We start from the raw sequence: 25,986 nt of genomic DNA on the forward strand, positions 1-25,986 counted from the left end.
AATTAAATCCTCAATAAATCATTTAGCAACGACTCATTTCCTGGAATAAACGAGTTTTGATTTTCGCGTATTTGTCACAACTTGTTATGTTAAAGAAATATAAATAAATTTTCGTAACCATATATGGATAGATTTTTAAACCGTTTAGTTAGGAATCTTTAAATATGTTTGTGTGTAGAAATGCCTAGTAGACACATGCCTATATACACATACATATATGTATTTGTTACACTTTCTTTTGTTTTATTAAGGCTAGAAATATCACATTTGGTACACTGTATTTACAATTTTGTATTCTTTAAGACGCTTATATTTGTTATTAAAGTCTATCTAGTAGTACGAGTAACACTAAGACATCGCAAAAGAGCAGAAGACTTAAGATTAACGACCAAAGTAGACATTATAAAGAAAATAAGGCAATTGAAATGGCGCTGGACCGGACAAATGACGAGAGAATGCAGCTTCAAATGGACAAAGATTATGACAGAATGGCAAACACGGTGGAATAAGAGGAAGATAGAGGTAGGCAGACGATATAAAGAGAATAGAAGGCACAACTTGGCGAAGACAATAATGGAAGCAGCTGGAAGAGGCCTATGTTCCACAGAACACGCTGATCACCGAAAACGGTTCATATTAGATGTAATAATGTAACTAATACAAATGTTTATATATATTATACTGGGTGTAAAAAATAAAGGCTTAATAATATTAATAATAAGATTAGTATTACGAGTGGTTGCCTGGAAGAGATCTCTCGAAAGCGATGAGGCCCAGTTGCCCTGCCCTCGTTTTGTTTAATTATTTTAATTTTACTGCATTTCTGTATTTCTGCAACGAAGTATAAATAAATAAATACTGCTTATAATAGTTTATTAATAACACTTAAATTTATTAGGTATTTATTTTCTTTAGGAAGGTTTTAATATCGGCATATAATAGGCAAATATCGTGAGAAAACCGCCATGATTCAAACTCTAAAATCGTTGACATGTGTCATACAATGAAGCCTGATTACCTGCATGAAATGTAGAGCCACTATATTTTTATTTATTTACTCAAATAAATATATTACTGCCCACTGAAGTATTTCCGAACCAATTTGACTTAGGGTCCTTCAAGAAAAGAGCGTACCAATACTTTAAAAAAATATTAATCTAAAATCAAAGATGTCAACGCTTGCTTAACCTTAAGTAATTATTACCTATAAAGCTTTGAATGCGGATGTGTAAAACACGTCTGTTATTTCGGTGGCACACGTGCCCACGCCAGATGCAATTAAACGATTGTTCATAAATGGATTTGTCGACATTCAACCACTGACTCACTGCCAAACGATAACAAACTGTATGTTTATGGAAAGGTTCATCATATTAGCTCTTATATATCAAATACAATCCAAACATTTTGAAGCATTTACTCATTCAATAAACGGTCATAGCGATAGACATTTCTAAGAATCCGTTAAGACACATTTTAAAAACAATAAGGGTAGTAAATCTTTAGAATACACAAATACAAATTCGCAATTTCATACCTAAATTCCATAGATTAAACTTCTTGTAGTAGTAGGGGAGCCCACGATGCTAAATGGGGATTTACTCGAGCGTCGTAGAGACCTATTGGGATGCAAAGCTTAGATGATAAGAAGAAAAAAATGTTGTATGATATATACCTTTTCATCGGTGGGGGAAGCGGCTATAGTTTCAAATTCAAATTCAAAAATCATTTATTCTCGTAGGTAACACAATGTACACTTGTGATTCGTCATTAAAGATATAAATATTAATGCTTCTAATTTTACATTTACTGCCAGTTCTCAAATCAAGGGCGTAGAACGGAAGAGAAGAACTGGCAATAAACTCTCCGCCACTCTTTTTAATCGCCATGTTTTTTTTTTTTTTTTTTTTACACAACGGTTGTAAGGAGCTGCAACCATTACACCATGTTCCACATGACATTTTAAGTAATTAATAATAAGAACATAAATAAAAACAAAGACTTGTCCCCTATCAGCAGGAGGCATGGTGAAATAGGAGCACGCACTTACATTCTCGTGGGAACAACACGCAAACACATAGTCGAAATAATTAACATCACCGCATACACGAATTCAAGTACGACCAGTCACCACAAGCAGCACCCGTTTGTTAAATATGTAAAAAAAAACTGTTGTATGGACATCCTCGAGCGCGTCAGATATTGATAGCATCAATGCCCTACGTATTTTTAATAATGTACGTATGTTAATCTGATCGTTTGCATGATGCGGGTGGTTGTATTTAAGGGTTGAAAATGAAAAAAAAAAAATATCGAGCGCGTCAGATTTTCTAAGGGAGTGTTAAGTGCACCAAAAAAAAGCTCTCATTCACTAATCTGACGATTTCGATGGGACGCAAACCCACGGCCATTTTCAAAAAAAAATCGCAATTTTGAAATACTCAAGCGCGTCAGATTAAGATATATGTGGTTCATCTTTATGTTCTAAACGTACTGTCTCATAATCTGACGATTATCTAGAGGGATTCACCTGATCTGACAAAAAAAAATTAGAAAAACGGTTCACCTTAAAGGCCATCCCTGCAACTTCCCGCTAATTCCATTCCTGGGCGCTTAAAATTGATATTTTGAGCTCGCTGAGTTCAAAGAAATAATATTTCTATGCATTTGAGCTCTCCCAGCTCGAAAGTCTGATAGAAGTTTCATAGAACACTATTTTTGGAATTTTCAAACCGCAATAACTTTTGAATGGATCAAGCAATTTTCACGCGGTTGACGGCATTCGACGCAGTTTTATTCAATTTTAATTGATCGAACCACAAATTTCGGAGTAATCCCGAAAAAACACTTTTTCGGGTTTCTTTCTATATATCTCTTGAACGAATCAACCGCTTTTGACCGGTTTGGTGGCGATCGACGTGGATTTCAAGCTTAAAGGTGGATTAGTTTTTGAAGTTGATCGATAAAGAAACCACTTTAAAAAAAAGATTTTTAAGATTTTTCAAAATTTCTCAAAATCTATCGGTCCGAATCGGTTCAAATTCACAGGAAATATAATTTTGAGGGAAATATTTAGAACGCCGTTTAGAAGATTCCGATCGGTTTAAGGAAATGTAGGCATCACGCAGCTGCACGCATTTAACTTTATCGACGAATTTTTGTTATTTCGGCTTGCGGAAATCGTCAAATTATATATTTTTCATTATTCTTGAATTATTTCCTTCAAAATAAAAAAAAAATTAGCTACGCTCGAGAATGTCGAGATGACGTTTTTTTTTAACAACTTTGTTGCCCTCCCCTTTTTTTACGTCACTCTCAAATTGTCAGATTAGTGGAATATACACTTTTTAGGATGTAATTAACTTACCCTACCTTAATCTGACGCGCTCGGGAATTTCTGATGGTCAATTTTTTTTTACTAATCGGATCCTGTCTCTTTCACGGGCGGCCTTATATATGGGCCTCATGTTTTGTGGAGTTACTTAACCGGGTACAAGGTATCCCCCTATATATTAATCTGCCGCGCTTTAGTAAATCCCGAAATCCCCTCTTGGGCTCCCCTACCATAGTAAAAATTCGTCAACCGCTGGATATCAATATGTGGAATAGGACATGATTAAAAATAAATAAGGAGAATAGTAAGGTATGTTTTACAGAACAGGACAAAGGTGCTCATCTGATGTTAAGTGATACCGCCCATGGACACTCACAATGCCAGATGGCTTGTGCGTCGCCTTTTAAGAATTGGTACACTCTTTACTTGAAGGACCCTCAGTCGAATTGTTTTGGAAATGCTACAGCTACATAGTGTATTTAAAATATTTTAAAGATAAATTGTTATATTTGAATCCTACTGAGATTCGCTTTATTGATAAAAACTAAATCAGTTTTATTGTCTTTTACCTAAAGTACTCTTTTGTCTCGTTCTGTCAAATTGCGTTTACGCTATTATTTTTCATTAGAAAACTAGTTGATTAATATTTTTTTTATAAATGGGTGTAATTTTAATTAACCTATTACAGTTAGATACAGAATTAGGGAATTAGATACAGGGCTGAAGCTTTACGGAAATCTTCAGGCATCTTAGGGCCAATGTGCGATTACTATGTGTGGGTAGCAATATTGCTACCCATATTGAACATATCCACTCCTCCATTAAAATTTGATTGGAATATGTCCATTCTTTTTCATGGTTGTAATCGTATTAATTAAATTCAAAATTCAAAAGTCATTTATTCATCTAGGTACAATTTGTACACTTATGCATGTCAATTTACGCCATCTCACTATCTTATAGCGGCATTAGTGCCCACACATTGTGATCGTCTGTATGATGTATTCTTGAACTGTGTAATATCCTTTTTTTTATTAGGGTTTCCTAGATGTGATGTTTAAACTTATTTAGCGGAAGTTTAGTTACATGGTCCGGAATTTTGTTATATATCTGTATACATTTCCCCATAAATGAGTGAGCCGTTTTATGAAGTCTGAAAGATGGAAAAGCAAGTCTATTCCTAGAGTCTGCGCCACCACTCATTGCCGACGGGAGCCCTGGGAACTAAATTTGTCGTTACAGTGAAATATTATTTTATTCGTTTTAAGGTAAAACATTAGAAGCAAATCTTGGAGAGTAGTTCGCGAATTTTATATTAATTTATGCTACGTTGGGGTAAAATAGCCTTGCACCTAGCACTAGCAACATATTACTACGCTGCGCTAATCGCTAGCGCCGCGTCTATCGGCATTCAGTGGTGGCGCGGACTCTACTTCTTGTATTTAAATTTCGCTTTAGAAATGTAATTAATGTTTTTATAAACGTACATAATATTTTCATACACATATTGGGAGGCAACTGTTAAAATACTGATGTCTTTTAATAATTCTCTTAGCGAATCACGCGGTTTTAATTTGTATATAGCACGTATTGCTCTTTTTTGTAATACAATTAATTATCTTGAATATCGGCCGCTGAGCCCATCAACAACATACGAGTCCATTAAGTTACAACAACAGCACATGTATCATTACATATTATGGACTTTACCATCCAATTCGTATTAACCGATTTCCTAAAGGTTTAAACTTAATAAACAGCTGGACACTGCCTAATTCCTAAATACTGTAAAATCCTGTTAAATATTACAAGGGTAACTTGGGAAAGGGTTCGGGTCAAATTCCAACATATTCGGCGTTATCATCTCCAGACCCTAATTTGAAAATAGCTGGGGATATGCGCAACATACCTGAGCTTAACTATTTCAGGACATTCGACGTCTAACAATTAATGTTCGGATCAAATGGGTGACTGGAACTTTACGAATTTCTTACGATATTGCATATAAAATATATATTTATAACGGTTTTTACTATGAAGTAGTTTTATTATTTTTGGTCCTTATTTAGTTGTTGTCTCATAGACGTTTATATTAATACTAGCTGACCCGGCGAACTTTGTACCGCCCAACAGATGTTGGACAGTTACAAATCTCATAAAAATGGTGTATTGTTTTTTTGCTATTTATTTAGTTGTTGTTGTCGGAACGGTGACAAATACAAAAAATCATGAAAATCGCTCCAGCCGTTCATTTTTTATGTAAAAGGACAGGAGGCTCAGGTCGCCCAAGGACACTGACATTGCCGGAAGGGTCGCAAGTCCGTTGCCGGCCTTTTAAGAATAGGTACGATCTTCTTAGGTTATAAGTGTTAAAATAAACCCCAGTTCGTTTTATATATTAATATATAAAATAGTACTATTCCCGTGATTATAATGATAAAAAAACATCAAAATAAAAGTGTATGAAACATGTCATTTTAACACAATTAATATTTTATGTTTTACAATTGTTAAACATAAAATAAGTTAATATTTAAGAAACAACTGAGATCTTTAGCACGATTGCGTTTGACAGATATCATGGTCTTAGTCTAATTGACCTAGATTCACGGTTAAAATAATATTGACGTGAATTATATGTAATTTACTGTAATTTTAGAATAATTAAGTTGTCAATAAATAGGTTTAAATTATGTAAACAGATTAATTATGAAATATTTAATTACATAAGTGTACAAATGTATTTTATTTTAGTTTCGTTATTTACTAATGTATGCGTTATCATATTTTTTTTACGGCTCGGAGGCTCACCTGATGTTAAGTGATACCGCTGTCCACACTCACACTGCCAGAAGGCTCGCAAGTGCGTTGCCGGCTTTTTAGGAATGAGTACGCTTTTAACTCGAAGGACCCTAAGTCGATTTGGTTCTGAAATTCTTCAGTGGGCAGCTAGTTCCATATAGTGGTGGTACGCGGCTATAACTGCGTTAAATTATAATAAATTTGAAAGAAGATGCAGAGAGAGCCCACATCTCTACGCAACGCAATCAAGCCGCTCGGAAAGTGACTAGTGGGTGGCGAAGTGGCAGGAGCTGGTACTGCAGAACTCCGCCCAAAGTTGAGAACAATACTCCATGTGGGGTTCAATTTGCGCTTTATAGAGTTGCAAGTGGTAACCCAGTATGAAGTACCGTCTCGCCTTACTGAGTACAAAAAGCTTCTTGCCGGCTAATTTACCATTTCCCTCCAAATTACCGCGAAACTGCGTTCTGTTCAGTCATTATATATATGTCAACGCCCAGTATTCCTTTGGCTGGCTTTAAGGAGACTATATTTTTAATTATTATTATCTCTCTATATTGACTCATAATCAGTACAGTGAGTAAACTGCCAAATTATGACACACACATTCCTTACAACGCAGGTTATAATGCGAGAATTTGAAATAATTTAAATTATCGTTTGAAGTCCCGTTTCTTTGAGACTGGACGACACATTCCTACGTCTATTTAATTTATTTATGTCCGTGTGAACTCAACCCTTACGTTTAATGTACCACTGAGATAGAAATAGTCGTATTATATATGACGGAGAGATTAGTAGCGAGAAGTGAGGAATATTGTCGTCTAGCGATAGGAAGGTCGGAGGAGACAGATGAAGATATAGAGACAGAGTCAGGGCCCGATAGTAGACAGCAAACGACAATCTGAACAAGGTCAAATTTTAACAAAAACAGGACCTGCCGATAAATTGTTGAAGATAATGACGTCAGCATACTGACGTCATAGATTGGTTGGTCGGTATCCGCCATTTAATTTCGACATTAGAGTCTACTTTTTAAAGGCTTCTGTTTGGTACGACCGATCCAAATATAGCGTATAACAGCCTTGCGATTCTGTAACTCAGTGCGGCGGTCGCGCTTAAATCAGTCGTGAAGCAGACATTTTACGATTTGGCATTCTGATAAGGAGGGAGCTTGTAGTTTATTGTTTATCAGAATGCCAAATCGTAAAATGACTGCTTCACAACTGATTTGAGCGCGACCGCCGCTGCGAAAACCGCTGTACGAGTTCGAAAAGTTAGTTATAGAATCGCAAGGCTGTACACCATATAACGGTTTTTAACTAATTTGACTTTGATGTTATTAAATTATAATGAAACTGGCAGCTGATACCAGCGCCAAAGCTCCGACATACACAACATTAATATTCTCTGAAATACGAATGACTAAAGAGCAATTACAACGCGATGAAAAACACGGGTTCCAATATCGAGTCATCAATGGTTCTGTGTCAAAAGATCTGCCCTTGAACTAGTATGAAGAGGTTATTGAAGACTTAAAAATGGCACTCAAAAAGTGATGACGGATTAATGAATTCGGTTTCAACTTGAGAATGACGAATTGCCATTCAATGAATCAATTAGTGCAGTTCGAAATTTGAATAATATTTATTGCATCGTTGCATTCACAGACTAATTATGGTTCTTGTATTCCTTTGGGAGTAGTATTTATTTAAATATAAAAAGATTTTAAATAATAAAGGAGGCATTAAAAAAAACATGATTTAAATATTTATATCTTATTATAGTTACTAAGTTAAATGAGTAAATATGTGCTTTTTTGTTTATTTTCGATTTTTCACCGCTTCAAGTAATGATAAGTGCTATTTTATGTCAACCAATAAACGCGATAAAGTGTATAACAGGAAAAATATATTTTCCTTAGAAATATCCATTATCCAAGTGATACAATAAAAAAACATCATTATTGTTTCTTTGTTTATTCAGTAAAAATACAGCATCAAAAACACACATAAATCCTGTCAATTTATGAAGTTCCTGTATGCTACCGTTACGTCAGGCAGACGTTAGATAAAAAAACTAGGTTCGCGTAAAAAAGGTTAAAAATGTCATGTCCTCAATAGTTTCGGTATAGTGAATATTGTGATGTGAATAAACTACGATTCTTTACAAAAAAATCTAGTAAAATATTTGACATTTCAAAATGAATTTTGTCTTTTTTGTTTTCATTTTTAGTTCTAACCGGGTTATTACTATTATGGTTCTTTTTAATTTAAAAGCGACGCGTGTAGCGCCGTACTTTAAAATAAAATAATGGTGCTACAATCCGAGTACAACCCCGGCTCATTCTTCTGTTTCATGACCATTTAATAAGCAAGTAGGTGATCAGCCTCCTGTGCCACACGCTGTCAATTTAGGTCTAAGACACGGTTTCCTCACGATATTTCCCTTCAGATCCGTAGATTTCTACTAGATAGAAAGTCCATTGGTTCATAGCCGAGGTTCGAACCTTCGACCACAGGGATGAGAGTCGTACGCCTTTAGGCACTATGTTGACCTAATGTTCACTGATTAGTCGTACCTACCTACTATTTGGTTCAACATAAAAACTGTTAGTTCATATAAAACTTACGTACGATAAAATACCGTATTTGTTTCCATGTCAAAGAAATGGTAACCATGGTTACAAAGTCAGTTCTGAGTTAAGACGGCGCTAAGTGTGACTCCCGTACCTAATACTTCGGTACGTTACATACGAGATTTATACTTAGCGCTCTGATTCTAGTCCTTAGTCCCAACATATCCGAGAGAGTTTATCGTTAGATAGACCCACAGCTTAATGGCCTTAAATACTATTAAATATTGGGCTAGTGGTACCTAAATGAGTGTTTGAACACACCCGTGTCTCGGATAAGCTTTTTCAAGTGTGTTTTTTGCACTATAATATATTTCGCATACGGGGTATGTATTGATAGAGATAGCTACCGTGTCCGAGTCGGCCTGGCTGTTATTATTAAAGGTTCAAATTGTTTTATACAAATACAATAGTTCACTCTAATATTTTGTGCTTAGCACAGGTAATTTTTATATCCGACAACCCGAAGAAAATTAAGAAATAATATTTTCTGGACATATACGTAATAATTTTTTTTGTCTAGATTTAAGTGGTCACTTACTAGACGCTTTCACAAAGAATCGCTTATCCACTAAATATACATTTGTAATATATAATACGATGGTATAAAACTATATTTTCTCATGAAATTATTGTAACCGTCCAAATGCTACTCCAGTGTTATGTTGTTACAGAACATATTAGCTTTCTTTAATGGCCTCTAATCACATTGAGTGATGAGGCTAATCACATACTTGACGCTTAATGGAGTACTGCCTACACTGTTTATTATAATTCATATATCCATAGAGTTAGGACTGTATTAAATTATTTTAAAATTTACTAAGGTTGTAAATTTTTGAGTAGCGTTGGCCTAGTGGCTTCAGCGTGCGACTCTCATCCCCGAGGTCGTAGGTTCGATCCCCCGCTGTGCACCAATGGACTTTCTTCCTATGCGCGCATTTAATATTCGCTCGAACAGTGAAGGAAAACATCGTGAGGAAACCGGCTTGAATAAGACCCAAAAAGTCAACGGCGTGCGTCAGGCACAGAAGGCTGATCACCTACTTGCCTATTAGATTAACAAATGTTCATGAAACAGATACAGAAATCTGAGGCCGAGACCTAAAGGTTGTAGCGCCATGAATTTATTTATTTTATAACAGAGAATTAGAATTGCTTAGTACTCCATTAGGTATCTGACGGCAAACATGAAACCTACAAACGTAGTGACTAAAGCAATGGTTAGAAGCCTCATGACTCATCTCCATGTATTTTACGATCTCATTTCATTTTGTTAATATCCATAAAGTGGCTGTTCATCTTGAAACTAATCTTGGGATGTGGATGAAGTTATAGCTTATACGGGAGGGTTGGGGTCATAAAATTCATTGTGATGTTTGACCTGACACAAAATGGTACCATAACTTTGTCCGTATTATTTTAAAATCAGTTTGATTTATACATTACTAGCAGACCGGCCAAGCGTCGCTGTGGCAAAGGTTTTAGTTATATTACATAGTAGTAACCTATTCAAGGGAAACTGTAGGAGAACACCAGTCATGGGGAGCACCATGCTTTTTTGGTGGTAATGCCATTAAATTGTAGGTTATTTGAAACGTTGGTACTTTCAACACAGCTCCGTCTGTTAGAATTGTGACTATCAAATAGTAAACAAATATTTTGCAATAAAAAATATTGCGGGTATAAATTGAGATGTAAGCTATCCTATCTTTTAAGTTAGATCAAACCGCACACAGTGTATAAATTTGATTGATATCGGTTCGGTAGTTTAGGAGTCCATAGCGGACAAACAACGTGAGACGTAATTTATATATATTAAGATTAAACATAAATCGAGTTAGGGTCCTTCAAGAAAGGAGCTAACCAATTCTTAACCGGCCGGCAACACACTCTTGCATTGAGAGTATCCATAGGAGGCGGTATCACTGAATACAGGCCAACACAGCTCAATTCTCAGTTATACAGAAACGAAATAAATAAGGAAAATTCTATCTTATGTGGCAATTATAATATAAATAAACTGAAATGTTACCTTTTTTACAGATATTTAAACGGTATTACAAATCGACCATGAACATTAAAATAATAATTACATTGAACTCTCATTTTCAGAGCCTTGTGAGAAGATTGAAAACGAAACTTTTTTTTTAATTCGCTTTAGTGTATTGGTGTTAGTGCACGTTAGTCTTAAGTACTAAACAGAACACAAGAACAGTATCTTCTCCTTAGAGACTGAGTAGTGTTACTGGACACTTTCTTATGTCCTAATTAGTAAATTAGGTTAGACTTAAATTACTTAATAGTCTTTAAGTTAGGCTAGATCGTAATGTTCCACGATGACTCGGTGAAGAAACAATTTATTTAATAAAAATAAAAAAACTTTAACACTCTATGAGTTATATACTATACGAATTTACCTTATTTTCTTTATATTCCTTTTTGTCTTACTTATGTAGGAATCTTCTAAATTAATATACTCTTACGTCCGACTAATAGATTTTTAGTTAATCAACCGGTAAAAACATTGATTAAAAAGGTTGGAAAAAACATGACATTTTAGTTTGTTTGTATTGGCATTGTAAATGTACATAAAATTACCAAATAAGAGTTCGCTTTTCCTTTGTTTAACTTTTTTACCGATATTCTACTCCAACTACAAACTTTTCCGCCACTTGTTTACAAAAACTTATAAAAATAAAATATTTCTTTAATTTACAGTGAACTCCGGTATTTCATTCTTTAAAGCAAAATACTTTTCGACGAAGTTCCATTTAAGAGGAAAAATATTAAATAAGTTGTTGCGGGTTAGAAAATTCTTTTGACTTTTTCTTTTTACCTCACCTTTTTAATGAATACCTAACAATGTTAATGAAGGTCGTGTCTCTGTACTGAACTCTGTTAAATAGTTTTAAACATCTCAAGGTGATTAATTTTTGTAATAGAGGGTTTGTTAGCTTATATTAGGAATTATTTTGGCTAGTGTATTTATCACAGAGGGCGGTATATAGATGAAACTGCGGAACAAAGCCATTATTGTATGATTATTGATATGATTCTTAATCTTTATTAGTGCTAAAATAAAAATTACATAAACATTTATAGGCACAGACTATTTATAGTAATACGACTCAAAAATTGTAATTTGTTAATTGTTTACCCTAAAACCACAAAATAACTCCCGAAAATTGCAAGGATAAAAAAGGAATTTTTTGGTCAACCTGGGATGTGATTGCTTGGCTCCATAAATTTAAGATAGATGTTTTATGTATGATAATCAAACGTTTTTTTCTCTCTGTTTGTTGTAATGTTTTCATTTCGTTTTGTACCTACTATTGTATTCTTTTAACTCTTTACTTTGGAAGGAATTTGTATTTCTGCGAACCACCACTATGTGAAACCAGCTGTCGCCCACCGATGTCTTTCCGAACCAATTCGGCTTAGGGTCCTTGAAGAAAAGAGCGTACCAATTCTTAATAGGCCGGCATCGCATTTGAGAGCCCGCTGGTAATATGAGTGTCTTTGGCGGCAGTATCACTAAACATCAGATAAACCATTTGCCCCCTATTGTAAAATCAGTGCAGTAGATTCTATCTCTGTATTCTGAAAATTTAGATTTTTGAAATTGCATCAACAACGATTTACGCGTCATCTGATTGGCAGAAGACGCGCAAATCGCATTTAATCATTTAATTTATTTGTAAGACTAGTGGTTAAAATCTAAAATTAAATCAAAAGCCTGTATTACGTAAGATCCATAAGCTTGGAAAAGAGTTCCTTGAAGTACAAATAAACAATTTGTCATCCCTAAATCCATTTTTATTGAGTTCATGTAAGTGTAAGTTACAGTAAACTTTTGTCCTCAAAGTTAACACGGTTATCCAACCGAATCCAATGTAGTTGCAAATATAAAGAGAATTCGTTTGGCAATACTCCAACCCAACAACCAGATACAGGCCTATACGGGTAGTGAATTTGATCTATGTATACTATTTACTTGACGGATTTAAATACTTGTTAATAAATTAAATTGTTAAAGTAAATTTTTGTAACTCTTTGTAAGGCGTGGACCTGTAAACATTCGCTAGGAAAATGGTGTGCCTTAGTCCCGAAAAGTCACAAGTTTCAAGGCTATAAGATCAAGGGTTGTAGCACCATTGATTGTTTGTGGAAATGTTACACCTGATTTTTAGAATTTTAGTACTTATCTTTTGAATAATATTGTGAATTTTTTTTTTTGATTTACACGCTTTCGTCCGCGTACTCCATTCGATTCCCAGAAGATTGGTTTTTGTTTTTATTAACAAGATACACATTATACATCAATATAAATATATCAGCATTACTTGCCGTTTTATTTATTTCATTCAGACGTGGGTTTTTATTTATACATTCGGCTTTTTCCCCGAAGGACCAGAGTCCACAGACCTCCACTTGCTACGATTCTGATTTACCTCTCTCACTTCTACCACTTTCATCACATAAATTTTCATTGATACAAATAATTAACAATAGTCGGACAAAAATAGTAAATTGACTCTTTTCATTACAGCGTCTTTTTCTGTCAAACAATTTGACGAAAAAGCGCTTTACTTAAAAGAGTGCAAGTTAAATTTGTTCAGTTTTATGAAACTAAAAATCGTGTATACTTTATTTACTTTTCTAAGTATGAGCTATTATTATATATTATATGTATAATTCTATGTATAATACGGATCTTACCTAAACTTCTGCAAAACGAAAGTCACCGACACTAGTTAGTTCTATATAAAATACGGAAATAAAGCCATACAATTGATAACAAATACAATTTTCTCGATGTAAACAAATTATCTGTAGCAAAATCCGTATATAGATAAAATCTTTCCAATATAGCGAGAGCTGAATATTTGAAATGTGTTAAGTCACTGAGCGCCGAGACGCACGTCAGATCTGTAGTAGCGCTTAATGGAAAAATTCCACTTCGCATTTCTTAAACTCTTGCATAATTTAAGAACCAATCGATTATAGGTAAAATGTAGACTTTTATATATAAAAAATAAAATAAATCAGTGGCGCTACAACCTCTTTAGGTTTTGGCCTCAGATTTCTGAATCTGTTTCGTAATCATTTTTAAATCTAATAGGCAAGTAGGTGATAAGCCTCCAGTGCCAGACACACGCCGTCGAGTTTTTGGGTCTAAGACAAGTCGGTTTCCTCACGATGCTTTCCTTCACTGTTCGAGCAAATGTTAAATGCGCACATGTATAGAAAGTCCATTGAGGTACAGCCGGGGATCGAAATTACGACCTCAGGTATGAGAGTCGCACACTGAAGCCACTAGGCCAACACTGCTGCTGCTTTTATATATAACTAATTATAAAATACATTATGTAATAAACGGCTAATATAAGGGTCTTCCGACTTTTATTTCGTTCCCTTTAGAGTAGAGGCTTTTAGGCCGTGGGGTTCAAGTGCACAGGCGCTAATTAAAGATGTAAGCTGGCGTCTCGTAGATACTACCGGTCTTCCCAAAGCTGGTGCTTTCCTCACTTAACGAATAAGTATCGCAATACAGCGAGGAAATGCTGCCATCATTAAAGATATACTGCCACAGGTACCAAACTTTAAAAATTTGTATTAATTTTCTTTTTATCAATTTTTGGAACGAAATTCCTTATCGCGCGTTGTGAAAGGGGGCTAGACGGAAAAAATTCTTACGAAAAGTTGTCACGACACTTTTTTGCTATTTACCGGTGTATTACAATAATACACCGGTTCTCGTCCGATCACCAAAGTTAAGCAATGCCGGGCGAGGTCAGTACTTGGATGGGTGACCTGAATCAAAATTATTTTTGGAATCTCTTAACTAAATTAGTCCTAGTAAACGTACACCAGAATCCCTGTACAATAAATGCGGGGTCCCTAGTTTCCTTGCAAAATACAATACCTTTAAAAAATATTCATTGTAATTCTGCGAATTCAAAACTTAGTGAACTAATATAACAACGAGAACACCTTATACAAGGAGATGAACCAGATGAGACTGAATTAAAATATCTGAACCACGAAATACGAAATATGCTTATTAATTGTGCCACTTAATTTTATATTTAGGTTATTTTACTATTTAATCCCAGCGTAGCACAAGGACATCAAACTTCTACCTCTTCTAGATTCCTGGTCTCTTAAAACTTTAATAGACGATGAAATATAATATTGGTGTCGAGAAAATCTATCATACTGTTATGATACAATTTAAAATATAAATTAATCGAAAGGAACTTCGTTCCATCCGGGTGTCCCTTGACACCTCTCAAGATTTATTAATTAGTATATACAAATTAGGAATATTGTAAACACTGTGTATTTGTATGTTAGAAAAAAAAAACATTTTAATTCAAATTTAATCACCATGTCTCTCTGAGAACAATTGAATAGCACTTGATACGAGTAGCTTAAGTAATGTAATATATTTTGTTCAAATTTTTATGCGATAATGTTGCAAGAAGAATTGGCCTAATAGATTCGTGCGTCTCTTAATAAATTGTGTTTCTTTGTTCGAAGCATTATTTTTATAGCAGATTTCGTTTTTTATGTTTAGATGTAAGATTTCATTGGAAGGATCCTTGGCAGAAATTCAAAAACACGGAAAGAGTGAAGGTCAATGCCGCGAGGAAACCGCCACGTCTTAAAGCCAAAAATCTTGGGTGTGTATAATCTTAATATATATAAATTACGTGTCACGTTGTTTGTCCGCTATGGACTCCTAAACTACCGAACCGATATCAATCAAATTTACACACTGTGTGCGGTTTGATCTAACTTAAAAGGTAGGATAGCTTACATCTCAATTTATACCCGCAATATTATTTTATTGCAAAATATTTATTATTATTTGATAGTCACAATTCTAACAGATGGCGCTGTGTTGAAAGTACCAACATTTCACATAAGCTACAATTTAATGACATAACCACCAAAAAAGCATGGTTTATTGGTGTTCTCCTACCGTTTCTCTTGAATAGTTTGCTACTATGTAATATAACAAAAACCTTAGCCACAGCAACGCTTGGCCGGTCTGCTAGTTTACTTATATGGAAAAGATCAGAGAAACATGTATTCTGCCAAGATAGTGTTAAAAAAGTTTAATCACGAAACCCTCATATTTAAAAATACATGCTCCAATAAGAAAAGTAATTACCCTCCTATAAACAGGTGACCCAAGTGTATATATTTGGCACAAAAGAAAATATTTAACCCGAGATGTGGACGAGGCAATTCCGTCACTTGCATCCTCTTAATTATCGGACATCTGAGATGTATTTTCTCGTATTGATTAATAGATCTTCGGAATATCAAAAGACATCTAAATCAATACAGACCCTAAAAAAAACTCCGTAGTTCAGTGGGGGGCACAAGAGTAAGGTTAAGTTAGGGTAAGGGACGAAATTCTTGGTCTCGGCGTCGATTTCCAGCGAAACAATATTTGTGTGGTGCTGTTATGCATTAAAGATAAAAAAAATAACTTATATAAAAAATGCCGCATTACTTAAAACTTAAAGTGGCGGAGAGTTTATTGCCAGTTCTTCTCTTCCGTTCTACGCCCTTAATTTGGGAACTTTCACTAAATGTAAAATTAGAAGCATTTAATATGTACATATTTATATTTTTAACGTTCATAAGTGTACATTGTGTTACCTAAATGAATAAATGATTTTGGTTTGACTTCATAAATAATGTCAAATTAATATTGGCAAAAATTTAAACGTAAACAGCAGACAAAAAGTAGTAATTACTGTAAAACTAAAGCACAATTAATATAAGAATTTACCTATGAGCATACTTACATCAAGTCAAGGATGCCTTTCCTCGCAATTTTCTGAAACAAAAAAGGTTGTATGTAAAATTATTTTCAACGATTCCTGTTGAATAAAAAATATAGCTTTTATCTTACGTCCGTGATGAAGTATGTAATTTATTTTTATTATCCTTATCTCTCTAGTACCAATCTACATAAAAACAGCCTTTGGCTAAAAAAATTGTGTAATAGATATAATTTATAATAGCTAACTAATTCTTCCAACGGAACGAGGAATCGATTCACGTGCCTGTTATTAGACTAGAGAAGCTTCGTCTTTTGTTTTACGTTCTTAATTTTTCCGAATACTTAAATTACATTTTTATATAACTAACTAGCTGATCCGGCAAACGTCGTTTTGTCGTATATTTGTATTTTTTATAATAAAAAATAGGGGGTGAAAAATAGGGGTTGTGTGTATTTTTTAATGATGTATCATAAAGAATTAAAAAAAAATTAGGAGTGGTCGACTCTTAACATTTAGGGGGATGAAAAATAGATGTTGTCCGATTCTCAGACATACCCAATATGCACACAAAATTTCATGAGAATCGGTCAAGCTGTTTCGGAGGAGTTTAACTACAAACACCGCGACACGAGAATTTTATATATTAGATGTATGTAATTTATAAACCACACCAATAAGGCAGCAATATGTATGCGTAAAAAACATTTACTAGTATGTGTGACCTCAAATGTATAAGCGGCTTGCAGACATTAAATCCTCAGGCTAATGAAACAATTATAAAATAGCCTCAGAGTTACACATCTCTATGGAAAGGTTTAAAATTGTATGTAGGATAATTCTTTGTCAAATAATTCTGAATTAAGTCATAGGTTAATTCAGAGGTACGGCAATCGTAGCTCTCTCTAGTTTCCGAGATTAAGGCTCACTTTTCGGTTGCCGTGCCAGCGGAGTAAGTGAGTAGTTAGTAAGTTAGTTATAGTCGACTGGGAATATATTGATATTTTTATTTAATTTCACTTACTATTAACTTTTATTTCTCGCATAACTAGTATACGTTAAAACAAACAATTTAAGTTCATCATGAAAAGAGTACAACAAAAGACCGGGTATGGTCCCTTAGTGTAATATTATTAGGGTTGGTAAATAATAACTTAGCAAAGGATGCGAGTAATAGCACAATAGTTGTCACACATTTTGTGTTACGACCTTCTTTCACCTAAGTACGGAAGAGCTGAAAATTTTGTTTTTATACTAATACTAGCTGATCCGGCAAACGTCGTTTTGCCATGTATATCATATATAATAAAAAATAGTAGAGGTAGAGGGGTTGTATGTATTTTTTAATGTTGTATCATAAAAAAATAAACAACAAAAATTTATCTAAAAACAAAAAAACAAAATTTGGGGTGGACTACCCTTAACATTTAGGGGGATGAAAAATAGATGTTGTCCGATTCTCATACATACCCAATACGGATGCAAAATTTCATGAGAATCGGTCAAGCTGTTTCGGAGGAGTTTAACTACAAACACCGCGACACGAGAATTTTATATATAAGTTATATTATAAAAAATCTAGAATTTCTTATAAAAGTTTTAAATTTGGAACGAACACAAAAAAAATAATCTTACGTTTCAGAAATTCTCGATGGTTTGAAAATACAGATATTTATGTTTATGAGTCTATCATAGATAAGCAAAAAATTCACTTCGTTAATGCTGGCTCCGTGCCGACGACATCGAAATCTTTATATCTAAGCAGCATATGGTATATTATGTTTTTAATAATTTCTTTTTTTTTCGCCATTAGCGTATTGGCTTAGTACTGTACTGTATTTTTGTGAATACATAAAATAAATAAAACAATTTTTTTGGAGGCTATAAGAAATATTTTTTTCCAAATTGGCCCCTGTCGTTGCTCGCCTCGGTGGCCCTTCAGTGAAATTATACGCCACAAATCCACCGTATAACGGAAATACTTTGTCTTTTCACTTTCGCACTTTTAACTTTCGTAAATTACATTTAATTTTTACTTTTACAACTTCGAGGATCCTGTTCTTTGTTCTGAATTCATTAACAAACTTTATACCAAAAAGAATGTTAAATATTGTTTCTTTGTATAGGGGCTCTTACTCTAAACCATGATCATGATCATAAATAATCATTTGACAATCTAATCGGCAACTAGGTAATCAGCCTCCTGTGCCTGACACACGCCATCGACTTTTTGGCTCTAATGGATGTCGGTTTCCTCACGATGTTTTCCTTCACCGTTTCAGCGAATCCAGAAAGTCCATTGATCCACAGCCGGGGATCGAACTTACGACCTCAGGGATGAGTGCCGCACGCTGAAGCCACTAGGCGAACACTGCAGCTGTCTAAATATAATCGAATATGTGTTATACTTTCAAATATTGAAGTTGAACGAGATCTTTTTAAGATCACGCGATTAATTTCAATATTTCTTAGTTAGTTAAAACACTAATAAAGCCTCTGAAATTTCGAGTCAGAACGAACACTTACACACGTTTGTGTGTGTTGAGATGCTTATTTCATTTTGTAATAATTTCTTAATAAAGTATTGAACTTAACATATCTTTTGTATTCATTGTATCATAAATTAAGTTCAGCTAATCTGTAACTCAACATTCATTGACCGTTAGGCGAAGTTCGCCGGGTCAGCTAGTAATGTAATAAATTTGAGGCTTTTATTACTTAAACAAGAAATATTACTAATTTTAGAGGGCAGGTTTCTTCTTTCGTATGTTTCATGAAACTGACTTACACCAAAAATATCACCAAATAGTTACATTTCGAGGATTAGGACTGGACTTCAGTTCTCTTTCTGTTTGTTTGAGATTAAGAGTATTTAATTGCTAATCACCAACTTGCTGACTAAGATAAATAGTTATTACATAAAACAGATCTATTACTGAGATTCTATACAATGTTTTCTTGTAAAGTGTGATTATATTCCAATAGCTGCTAGAATTATGTTTAAATTTAAACTGTAGTACTGTGGTAATTTTAAGTATATAATTCACTTATTTCAATAAACGACGTATTTATGATCCAATTCGACTTCAAGAAAATACAGTTCTTGCAGTTCCTGTCCGTTTGCTCCCTGTTATGTTATAATTAAATAAAAATAAAAAGTACACAATGGACATTTATTAGTAACAACTTAATAATAAATTTCCAACAAAATATGTTGGTACATCAATCAAGGCTGGGAAGTTCGCTAAATATACCACCACAGTGTCAGACATATCCTAGCTGGAATCATATTTAAAAATTATATTTGAATGAATATTCGTTAAACAATTATTCGTTGAGTTTTCCGCGCATCTGCTTAGTTTCCAATACATTACTCTGATAGGCTTGGTGAGTGAGCACCACATACACACTCATAGGTAATAAAATATGTATATATCTTAATATTATTACAATATCCTTGTTCAAAAAAAAACATTGTATGCTTGCCAGCAACAGTATGTGTTACTGGATTGACCATATATTTCAGTCTAGCTGGTCTATATAAAATCAGTGGCAGTACAACCTTTTGAGGTCTGGGCCTCAGATTTCAGTATTTGTTTCATGATCATTTATCAATCTAATAAGCAAGTAGGTAATCAGCCTCTTGTGCCTGGTATATGCCATCGACTTATTGGGTCTAAGGGATGTCGGTTTCCACACGATGTTTTCCTTCTCCGTACGAGCGGGTGTTAGATGCGCACTTAAACAAAAGCCGGGGATCTCCGGAATGAGACTCGCACACTGAAGCCACTAGGCCACCACTGCTTTTTCAAACTGTAGGTAAAAACACGATTATCGAAATCATAGTGAAGACCATGGGTCCTTTAGTATGGCACACATATCTTAACAACTAAACACGTTTGTTACATGTTGTTTGTATCGTGTATACCTATATAGACTGTATTAGACGAAGAGCGGACAAATCAAGCCATAGCGATTAGCGTGTCAGGTCTCTGTGTATCTTCTACCGCAATTACCATGGAGAGTGTTCAGAGGAGTTATTCGGATATTACCTCCAGCTGAGTTTCATTACTCATTTTTTTCCGAATACCCCCGCTTTGTGGACCAGCTGTCCGTCTAAATATTTCCACAAGAGACTTTAGGGTTCTTCAAGGGAAAAGAGCGTAACAATTCTTAAAAGAGCCCTCTGGCTTTGAGACTATCAAATGGTGGCAGTGTCATTTAATATCAGGTTCTACCCGTTCTGTTCTAAAAAAATATCATAATTTTCCTTTAAGTTCCTCGGCTGTACATTCATAAAGTAAATTGTTTTTGAATCGCAATGTTATGTTGAAACATACGACGCGCGACACTTCGTTTGTGTTAAAGTCACGTTCACCAAAATACAAAACAATATTATTTATAAACATGAAAGTGTATTTAAAATATGGCGTCGAATAATTTAAGTTAGTGAATTTTTACGTGACCACTTTTTAACAGACGGGGCGGGGCACATATAATAAATGTTGCAAATATTTTGAGGTAAAAAAGTCGATTCGTTTGAAACGTTGAAATATGTTTTTCAAATAATTTGTAATATAAACTTTACTAATACTAATAATTTTTATATAAATAATTTATATAAAAACTAATTTATAACCTTTTTAGGTCTGGGCCTCAGATTTCTGTATCTGTTTCATGATCATTTAAAGGGAAGTATGTGATCACTCCTGTGCCTGACACACGCCGTCGCCTTTTTGGGTCTAAGTCAAGGTTTCCTCACGATGTTTTCCTTCAGCGATTGAGCAAGTGTTAAATATATATATATGAAAGGCCATAGGTGTACAGCCAGGGATCGAACCTACGATCTCAGGGATGAGAGTCGCACACTGCTTTGCATTTAAAAAATATCTGCAAAAATATACGAGTAGGTATGCATTCTTAAAATAGACTATATTTGCTGATAGACGAAGTCATCGAAGTGAATAGCAGTACTGCAGCATATTGGCAAGTCGTAAAGATGAGTAATGCCTTTAAGGCAAGGCCTTCATCGGTATTACACTGTCTTGGAACTTTATCGTGCCAACATCTGTTGTAGATGACCGTTAGATTGAATATATTACATAGGTTAACGTTTATAACGAATTTTTATGTTTATGGGTGAAATTAAATCGTAGCCGTACCAACCGTTTTATTTTTTGAAGTTCTTTAGGCGCGTTATAAAAAAATTATGAGAGTGAAATTTTACGATGCGCGTGCACCGTGACACAAAATTAACAGAATGAAGTTGCCCACGGAAGATGCTATGACATTGGAAATAATTTAAAAACAACATTCGAATAATAATAGAATTTATGTTACACTTAATGTAAGAGAATAATAATAAATATTTATTTATTTAATTTTTCAAATGTAAACTGAACTTTATTGACTATGATGACTCCTTTTCCAGTCTTTGATTATTTAATTGTAATTAATTATTTTCATGCAATCAAAAACTATTTTTAATAATGCCAAAGAAGTATCACTTCTTACGCGCGTACATAAGTACACGCACCCTTTTTTTTATATCACTTTAAAATGGTTTTGACCACATTCGTGATAAAAAAATAGGAACTAGGAGGTCATAACAACCGACCATTTATATTGTATGTATTTATTATTATTAATCTTAGCAACTTAGCTTTTTGGTTTCCAAATGCATATTGTGTTCGTTTGTCATTTGTTTTTTGTGAATTTGCCGTAATTTATTTATCCACAAGACCACACATAAGAAAAATAAAATAAACAAGTTATACAAACTAGAATCAATGTGTGGCCACGCGTACTGAGCGGTTGGCGTGCACAAACATAATGCTTATAATATATGTTTACTTATGTTATATAAATATTACAAAATAATACCCCTTCCTAACCCTTCTTATAAACGGATTCGGTCCGAAAAAGTATCAAAATCGTTCGAGCCCTGCAGCAGATTGCATATTCTCGCCATTCTATTTAGTGGAGCGTAGAACCCTAAATTAGAGCGCTTAGAGTTAACAAATGTATCCGCTTTTTGCTACGTCTCAAACCTCTAGGAACTGAAATGCTCAATTTAAACAAGATATGGGGTGAGTCCATTCCAAGTAACGGGCCCAGTGGGAATAAAAGAGAGAGGACGCCCACCAGAAACCTGGGAAGATGGAATAAAAGGATAGCGTGGAAGGATTGGAAAATGGTTGTGGAAAACTCGGAGGAGAACTCCGTTTCAAATTGTGTACTAATGTGAATCAAATGAAAATAAACTTAATGTAATTCTGAATATGTAGAACTCGAATAAAGGGTTTTTTATGATTTGAGTCCAGCATATTGTTGCACAGTTTATAAACACACATAGCATCAGATCCCTACGTGAGTAAATAGACTATGTTGTAGTGCTGTAGATGATTAGTAGATAGGTATACGATGTAATCTTTGCAAGGTTGTCTTTAAAATAAAAATTCCAACAGTTCCAAGTCTTGTTATCTTATACATCCAGGCTCCAGAAGCTTAACCACTTCTTATATGGAAATTGTATTCGTTTTTACAACAACCTCTCAAGCGCAATTAGAGAAATATCACTAAATAAATTCAAAGCTCTCGTTAAACCTAATTTAATCAATAAAGCTTTTTATAAATTTGACGAATATTTAAATGATCCTAATCCTTGGGATTGATTTGCTCCAGTTCAAACAATTTGTATCAAAACTTAGCGATTAAAAAGAGTGGCGGAAAGTTGCTTGCCAGTTCTTCTTGCCCGCTCTACGCCCTTGACTTGAGAACTGGTAGTAAATGTAAAATTAATTTAACTTCTTTTCTGCCGTTCATAAGCGTACTCGTTTACCTATATGAATAAAGTTATTTTGACTTGATAGGAACTCCAGCAAAGCAATATAAATTAATACATTTCATAAAATTATAAAGGATGATAGGCGTATGTTTCCGCTAAAACTTGTCGGCCCATTACATAATCAAATAAATAGAACCAAATCTAAATAATGAATAAGAAGAGTAAGAAATCAATCGAATGCTTCTTTAATAAACTAAAAAGCGATTTTATTTCATTTATAACCCCTTTCGATAGTTGCATTTAATTATTCACATGCAGATGGTGTCAGGCAACTTTATACTGTATTACATTGCAATTGGATTTAAAATAGAACACTTTATAGGATTAATTATCATGACAACGTAGTTTCCAATATGGCACGTGATTAGTTTTACAAAAAGTATTGTGGAAAAATCACTTTGAATGAAGATTGCAATGAGTTTCTTATCCTTTATTTAATAGGAAGAGTAATATAGACTTAATATATAAATATATAATATATAAATTCTATTTGGGCCTCAGATTTTTATATACTTACCAGTATATTTCGTGATCATATATTTATCTTAATAGACAAGACGGTGGCAGTTTGAGCAGTGTTGGCCTAGTGGCTTCAGCGTGCGACTCTCATACCTGAGGTCGTAGGTTCGATCCCCGGCTGTGCACCAATGGACTTTCATTCTATCTGCGCATTTAACATTTGCTCGAACGGTGAAGGAAAACATCGTGAAGAAACCGACATGTCTTAAACCCAAAAAGTCGACGGCGTGTGTCAGGCCCTGGACGTTGATCACCTATTTGCCCATTAGATTTAAAAATGATCATGAAACAGATACAGAAATGTGAGGCCTAGACCGAAAGAAACGGTTGTAGTGCCACTGATTTATTTATTTATTTATTCACAATTCGTTACCTTATACAAAAACATACATATAAAAAGCAGGTTACATAAGTTATTAGGCAACGGGCGGACTTATCGCTAACAAGCGATATCTTCTAGGCAACCTTAATATGGAACAATAAAAAAAGAAACACCTACAGAAGGTAAAGTACAAGAAGTGCATAAATAATTAACAAAATAAAACTCAAAATAACATGTAACACTACCTATAACTACAATAAAGTACAATCTAAAGAAATAAATAATAATAATAGTATGTATAAACAAAAATGTAAAAGCTAATCCAAGGGTCAATTGAGTCACAATTAATATATTTAACTAGTAGCTAATAAAACAATTTTTTACCGGATTGAAGTTATGTATTTACAATTATTTTTCATAATTTTATATTTAAACGACGTTTCGTGGTGACGGTGATGTAACGCACGCACGCTGTAAAGCACGTAAATTGTTTTATTATCAAATGTGTGAAAGTTATGTCAATAAAAGACAATACTAACTAGTAGCTAATTACGAGGCAGAAGAAAAATTATCAAAAAGATTTTTAAATAAATTTAAAGACTGAGCTCGTCTGAAATCAATTGGTTTATTAATTTTTTATTTTATAAGTAGATCAAATGTTTATTTAAAACACAACATCTTATCCAGAAATCCGTTATAACTGAGCACTGACCAACGAAAGTACAAAGGTATCTCGAAATAATTAATTTCATGCGACACAGAACTTGAGCCCATTTATAAGCAACAATATGACTTTATATAATCTTTAAAGCTTGTTGCTCTTTTATTTCTGTGGGCTTGTTTTAAAAGCTTTGTAATATTGTGTACAAACAATGTTAAAATACTACTAGTACTGTAAATATTACATATCTTTGTAGCATAAAAACTGCTTGTAAGCCGGGTGTTTTTATGATGGTTTTTTTAACCACGCTTATGGATTAGTGATAATAGGTGCGAGCTACTCAGTAAACGTTAATGTATGGTCATTTTCTGACAGTTGTTTACAATATAGTCAATAGACCATCTAAAATGACACTTTTTAACGTTAAATAAAATAAAAAGATGATTCTAGGTGGGCACCTAAAAGTAGTTTCGTCTGGAGAAGAATGGGTAAAAAACTCCACACTTACTCTTTTAAAATAGGTTTTACAATATTGAGTTAAATAATTATATGTGAAGACAATGTACTCCTAGAATAAAACTACTATACAGTATAGGCACAGAGCCTTACAAATTAAAGCAATCGCTGCATTGCTATAGGTCAATATACTATGGTTTAGACTAGTACCTAACCTCTCCCGCGCATCAAAAAAGCCAATACGATTCTATAAAATTTGGAGTCACATATGGGAGTCATAGTTTGGGCTGATTCTCGTCTCTGAATGCTCAAATGATGTTTCTCAAAAAAAAATGTAATGTGGATCCTAAAAACAATGAAAGCGCTTAAAATATACCAATAGGTATATTGCCTACTTAAAGCTACCATATAATAGTACCAAAAATAACAGAATACGGCTCAATAGACTCAAGGTATTAATGAGGATAAGTATACATAATAAATAAATAAAGAAGATAAGTATATAAACTAATTGGCTGATGTAATTAATTCCCATATGACACAAGGGATGTTAGTTGCCCCCTTTGTGCTACAGTTTATTTCTTCAAAACGTTTAAATCGTAGTT

General features: G+C 34.1%; 1 long non-coding RNA gene across 1 annotated transcript in view; it reads right to left on the reverse strand.

Annotated features, from left to right (window-relative positions):
• Positions 1 to 25,986, reverse strand: part of LOC125058029 — an 81,619-nt gene that overhangs the window by 23,477 nt on the left and 32,156 nt on the right. The window contains exon 2 of the long non-coding RNA XR_007118306.1: positions 16,601 to 16,632. This is a non-coding gene — a long non-coding RNA (uncharacterized LOC125058029). The remainder of the gene's footprint in view (positions 1 to 16,600; positions 16,633 to 25,986) is intronic.

This window comes from Pieris napi, chromosome 17 (genome assembly GCF_905475465.1).
Source record: "Pieris napi chromosome 17, ilPieNapi1.2, whole genome shotgun sequence".
NCBI lineage: Eukaryota > Metazoa > Arthropoda > Insecta > Lepidoptera > Pieridae > Pieris > Pieris napi.